Source organism: Anomalospiza imberbis, chromosome 7, assembly GCF_031753505.1.
Source record: "Anomalospiza imberbis isolate Cuckoo-Finch-1a 21T00152 chromosome 7, ASM3175350v1, whole genome shotgun sequence".
Lineage (NCBI taxonomy): Eukaryota > Metazoa > Chordata > Aves > Passeriformes > Viduidae > Anomalospiza > Anomalospiza imberbis.
In genome coordinates, this window is record NC_089687.1 from 30,717,514 (window position 1) to 30,724,392 (window position 6,879).

Consider the following 6,879-nt stretch of genomic DNA (forward strand, 5'->3'; position numbering starts at 1 on the left):
TTGCGTTGGGCCCGCAGGCAGTGGGGCAGGGCGCTGGTGGGTGTCACACAGGAGCCCTCTGTGTGTCCCTGGCGCTGCCCACGCAGGCACGGCACGCACGGGTGGGCGGCTGGCGGGAGCTCTGTCTGCATTGCACACCCTGACCCCGACCAGGCACGCTGCTCTCCAGCCTGCTGCCATGGCCGTGCCCCAAATCAGCGCTTGCCCAATCCGAAAGTCGGCCCGCGGGTGAAGCTGACTGCGCGGAAGGGATGCTGCCTGAGGAAAAATACCTGTTGCCTGGAGGAACGGGCAGCACCTGCCCCTAGAGCCCTTCTGCAAAGCAGAGTGTCAGTCAGCCCAGCTTTTCCCCGAAACTGGAGTGACTGGGGCTGTCTCCTCGTCTTTGGGGTGTGATCCCAAAGATGCCAGTATCCCAACAGGGCAGATGAGGAGGCAGAGGCAGCTTTTCTCCCTGGCATGCTGTGGTTCCCATGAGAAAACTCCATTGCGCATTGCCCAGCAAAACCACAAAAATGTTCACAGCACTGCCTCCCCTCCACCCACTCAAAATGTTTTTGCATACGCCTCTAGGCACTACAATCATGGTAATTAAAGCTGTAAAATATTATTAGTATCACACTCCTATAGACTTTTCGTCCTAAATGCTTTATATACCATGCAACAGAAATTCAGCCACTCCCGTGGAAAAAAAAGGAGCAGGAACAATGCACGTGCAGATGGAAAGCCAAATTTTAACAGGGATGCCCAACACAAATCCCTTCTCTCACAAGAAGCTCCTGGGATATCGCTGAAGTCCATCCCTCTATCCAGGGATAGAGAGACTAACACCACTGCTCCAGGAGCATTCCAATGGATTTGTGGAGATTCTCACATCACTTCGCTGTGCTTCCAGGGGCTGCTAGTGAATGAGGCGTAACTCAGCCCTGGGCTACTGAATATATCAAGGCAGGTGTAGGAAAGGGTTGAATAGACTGTAGTCTCCACTGTAGTGTGTCCTTAGGAACAGGAACAGCAGCATATCTTCTCCTGTCTGGCATCTCACTCTGAGGAAGAGGAATAGGACAAACGTGCTCTGCTGTCTCCCTTCACCAGCAGATCTGAGAATGCTGGGCAAAAAGCCAGTGGCAACCAACAAATTGAGATTTCCCCAGCAAAAAAGCAGGGAAGTGTTTTTTAGCACTGTCCTATCATTAACATTCAAACACTTTCCTGTCTAGGTACTATTTCTGCTTACATCCCACAGAGAACACGCAAGCTCTGAGTCTGCTCCCTCTCCCACATGTCCTGACATCTGGAGGTAAAAGTGTCCTTCAGATGTTGTCCTGCACAAATGGGAAGGGAGGGATGGGTAGAGTTACGTTAATTTTATAGCTGTTCTATTCAGTATTGAAATGGTTGTAGTGTACTGAGAGTACAGGTAGGTAAAAGCAAAAAATTGTAACATGAAGTGAATAAAACATTAAAAAAAGATGAAGGTGACAGAATTCACTTCTATTTCAGATCTCCTTTCCTTCCAAAAATGCTTACAAGCTAGGGAATCAATGCCAAAATTTAAGGCCTTACCTAGTGTGGACTGCCTAGCCTGATCTTCATGACAGAGGCCTTACAGAGTGCTGAAAAGCTTGTGATGAACTTCCAGGGTAATGTATAAAGAGCACATGCACCCTTGCACCCACACAAACCTTCTACACGTGCTTTTTCTACCACCGTGCTAAGGTACTTGGGTGGAAATCATTACAATTCTGGCCAATTCCACAAAGTGATTTGGTCCCTCGAGACCTCCAAACAGCGAGGAAAGGGCTCGTGTGCGGCACACGCAGGCTTCCAGGCAGACGTGCTCTACCTCTCCTCAAGGACTCCCGGCAGCCAGTGCTGCTCCAGCAGTCGTGCCCCAGCGGGCTCGGCCAGGGGCAGAACATGCCCTGCCATGGAACATTTGCAAGGCTGAGCTGAGCAGGGTGGGGAGGTAGAAGGGTTAGGGAGGGGGAAGCCAGAGATGCGCCGTCGCCTCCAGAGAGCCGGGAGCACCTCCGTCCTTCCCCGCCCAGCACACAGACCTGGCTGGTGCAGTCTGACACACTGATGTTCTGTCTGATTAAAGGAAAAAGAGATTGGAATCACACATGGCACAGGGACACTTTCATAACACACAGAAGAAGTCTGCAGATGATCAGTTCTCTATTTCCTCAGATTCCCCAGATTGATGAGGAATCTGAGTAGGGTACAAGCGCTACAGAATCAAAGGGAAAGGGAAAAAAAAATCAGCAGTGAGCAATTATATTCAAGGAGACAAGACAGTAAGTCAGACCCAGAGGCAACTCCAAGGCTGCCAACACAGCAGCTGGTATTGCAGAACATCTCCGTGGTCGGTCCCAACCTCCCCGACTGCCACTGGAGGAGCGGAGGGGTGCTGGAGCAGAGGAGCAGAGTGCAGGGGCGTGGGTGCAACCTTGCCCCAGTTTGCCTCCTCCTAGCAGGTCACAGCTGCTTGCTGGGGCACAACACACACACAAGTACTGCTCTGAAAATGCATGTTGAAGCATATTTCTCAGGGAGGCTATTAATACCTGTGAAGAAAACACTGGAATTGCTTGCTGTTAATAGAGAAGACTGCATTGCATAAAAGGTAAATTTCATGAGCTGTCATTAAGAAGGCTGCAGGGTCTAATGGCTGTACCATGTAGCTAGGGACAGAGACAGCTGCATTCCCTTTCTAGCTCTCTTTTGCTGACATTGGACAAGTTATTTCACCTTGCAGCACCTCATTTACCCCATCTGGATATTAGGATAATGATTCGACTGCTTCCTCAGTGAAGCAATGCTAGATCTGCTGATGAAGAGGGTCAGAGGCAAGCGTTATTTAGCATCATAAATATTCATACCATTGTGCAATGGGCAGGACTTGCTGAACTGACAACAGCCCTTGTTAAAGATCAGAAAGTTTACAGTCTCTAATACACTGCACCTATAAATTCATCCAATGCAACAAAGAACAAATATGGAGCTGCATATATTTTTGGCAGCTACACTGTCTGACTGAATGCATGGTTGGTAAAGGAGTTTTGAAGAAGAGTTTGCATGCTTGGAGCATATAAATCTGAAAGTGGCCTCAAATTAAAAGGAGAGTACCCTAGACACGCAGAAGGGCTGCGCAGGATCAGGTGGAGCAGAGCTTCCAGGAAAAAAAAAAAAGATATCCAAACTTGATAGGATGGTGCAAGTAGAGAATAGGGTCAGGGCTGTGTAGCAGAGGAAATTATCTCATCAACATGGCAAGTGATATCTTTCTATTGATTTTCAAATGAATAGATTTTATGGCCAGGAGCAACTGTTTAAAATCGTAAATCATCATAACCTCACCTCTTGTACCCTGGAGATCAAAGAATTTCATCTAGTCATTTGAATTACATTAATCCTATGTAAATAAAACAGTGCACTAATTATAATCAGTTGGAAGATACAGATGCATCACAAAGACCTATGAGCATACAGTTAATACAAAAAGACTTTGCTAAAACTTAGCCTTTAGTCTTCCTTAAAACAGGCACAATTCTGGAAATTAGTCCATTTTAGGGTTGCACCTGTGTGATATTTTGGTTATGGCCGTTTCAGCAGTTTGGGAAACACAGGTCCTGCTGCTGCTCTCCCTGGAGGCACAGATCCCAGTGCTTCCACAGCTGGAGGCAGGGCAGGGCTGCACAACGGGCAGCTCATGGCCACTCTGGCACTGCTCGTGTGGCCACCCCACAGCCCCACGCTGTTTCTTGCAAGGGCCAGAAAGTGCTGGCACACACGGTACTTCAGTGTCACCTGAGCACTTGGGAAGCAGGGCTGGGAAATGTGCTGAAACAGGGAGCTCCAGAACTGAACATCTTCACAGGTTCAGCCGGTGTCTGACAAAGAGCTTCGTCTGAAAAGCACAGGGAGGAGAAGGAGGAACAGCTCCTAAGAAGCCAAAATATACTATTTCAACACTTTCAAAATAGCAGGGCTGAAATTTTGCTTTGAAATGACCTGTTTCTGATAAAAAAGCACTTGAAAATATAAAAACAATATTTTTTTTTAAAATTGCTTTTGAGAGCTCAGCATGCCGAGTATTGCGGTGATGCTGGAATCATCATTTTGGCTTGGACTCACTGCTTTAGTCAAACAAAAATTACAGACAGAAACACAGGAATAGTGCTTGTGATAGTTTGACTTCCAGCCATAAATCCAAAAAGGCAATTATTTGCCCAGGCCTAATAGAGATCAAGTGGAAGGAAAAAAAGAGAAAATACATTGCCTGTGAACACACACCTAGTGGTAGTTTTGCTAGGGTGAGGCTTGTAAGAGACCTCTAAGAAGTGACTAGATGGCATCAAAGGACTCACGACCCTCCCTGGGTGGTTACCAGGCTGCTGACTGCCACCCCCCACATCCCACATCCCAGGCAAAGCAATCCAGCCACCACAACACAAGCAAGCAAGGTGCCAGTGAAAGCTACCAAAACTCAGGTGTGCAATGAGGGGAGCGTAAAGCCAACCCCTGAGCCCCTGGCTATTGCCAAGGCATCACTCAGGACCCTCCTCCAGGCCAAAACTGGTTTATTATTTAATTCTTGGTCCGTAAAACCAGCGAGGGGATGCCGGGAGCCAGCGGCTCCAGCGTGAGCAACAGCGCACACGGCTCTGCATCCCCGGAGTGGGAGTTTGGCCTCACAGCCAGGCACTCAGATCTCACCAGGAGCCCAAGGGGGTTTGCAGTTTAGGACTTTAATCTTTTAATCTGCCTCTCTTCTGCTGCTCGTGGGCGTGGAGCGCGCAGCGGTGGGTGAACCCTGCGGTGCCTCTCCCTCGCTGCACCCCATGCGGCGATCCACGTTTGGGACAACAAATGGAAATCAAGACTGTGAGGTGGCAATAGGCCAGGGCATCACCCCAGGGAAAGGGCTTTCAGCACGTGGGGTGACAAGGCAGCCGAATTTTCCTGGAGACGAGGCAAGTCAAGGCCAGCAAACAGAGGTCTCCATAATGTGAAGGTGGAGACAAGAGCACCAGACAATAATTTAAAAATTGTAACCTGGAAATAAAAATACATAAGTGCAAATGGGGGTGTGTGCTTGCAGCTGAGACCAGGTAGCTGTTGGTGCCCTCTCAAATTTCTCCCCCCACTCCCAGAGCAACATTCCAAACTCCTCAGAGGTGAGCCTGGTGCGTGCTTGCTCTGCAGCTTGGTACAAGCCTCTCACCACTGACATTTAGAGCCAGAGGGCAAAATCTTGATGTTGCAGAGGTCAGGAAGTCGTTCACCACTTACTTTGCCAAGGCAAAGTAGACATCTGAACCCATGCTGAAGCCTCTTTAAAAAGTAAGCTGGCTTTCAAACATGCCATGCATTTTTATATACAGACCCGAGTACCTAAATTTTAGATGCGTGAATTTAAATACTCAGTGCCTCAGTTTATCCATCTCTCACTGGTGGCTGAGGGTTGTTCACATCACAGCATTTTAGGAAGCCAAGCACTGACAAAGAAGCCCAAAGTCTACAGGTGAAAGCCTGCAGGAGAGGGGAGTGATGACTACCCTCCTTTTCCAAGTAAGGAGAAGGCTTCTGCGCCTTCCAGCTCCTCTCTTGGCAGTGATCTGTGTGTAGGCAGTGGTCATAATCAGGAAGTGCCTCCTCCAATTTACAGCTGGTGGTACCACCTGTGCCTCTCCAATTCCAGCCAAAACAACCACCTCCTCAAACCCACTTGTAAGGAAGGGCAGAGGATCCAGCTCTGACAGCTCAGAGGGAAAAGCAAGCCTCAGGTTTAAGTGCTGACATTTTCCCTAGATGTGTACCACTGCCTACCAGCATTTTCTTTCTTGGAAAAAACAATTACAGTGCCTGCTGAGAGAAGGTGGTCCCACTGTGCCATAACAGCAAGCAACTGATAAGTGATAGGGTAGACATGGGACAACAAGAGAAGGGGAAGACATTCAAATTTTGCTGGGTCAATGAGAAACCAATGTACTAGCCTGTGTGGCAGCTGGAATGGAAGAAAGTGGAGTCATTACTCATCATTTCAAGTCTGTCAAGGATTTACTTTCTGGAAGAAAACCAGTGGGTTAGTGACTGCTGGGGAGGCAGGGAACATTTCTGTACCACTGAGACAGAGCTGTGTATATGGGAGTGTGTATGTGCACATGCCTCACTGGTATTATCCTTCTGTCTCCTGTGCTGCTTTTTGATTGCCAGGTCCCTCCTGGCCTTCCACCTCATCATGGTTGAAGCCATCTCCCTACCAGTGCAGCATCTCAAAAACCAGTTCTGGATTAGCACTCACTGTTTTCATCCACTCCAGACCTCAAATGGAGCTCTTTTACCTTGGAAACTGGAAACCCAAGGAGATTATAAATAACAGAAATTTGTAAGAATTACACATCTGGTCAGCCAAAACTAATACCAGAAATGGATGTCCTGCTGTTCCCATCAATGGAGCTAACAGCAGGGCTTCTCAGACTTCCATTGATGAGATAGTCTGGACAATAAGAATGGAGGCCACTACCTTATGAGCTGGCATTCATTGTGGGGGACTTAATTTTTCTAAAAATGCATTCCTTGTGTGGAATATTCTGTGTTCCTGCTCTGGTCTCACTCACAAAACTCTGGTTGACTTCTCTGAAGTGCAAAGGGCCAAGAGGCACTTATTTTCAGATTTACTAAATGCCTGCATTTCCAGTTAATCTGGAGCTGTGGGTGCCAAAACCTCAAGAGAGTCACTTACCCTCATTGCAAATATCATCTCAGCCTCTCTAATGCCACTGGAAGAGTAATAACCTTTTGAGAAGACTTAAGGGCACTTTAAAAGCTATATACAGAAAAAACCAAGAAGATCAGAATGAAAGCCAATAG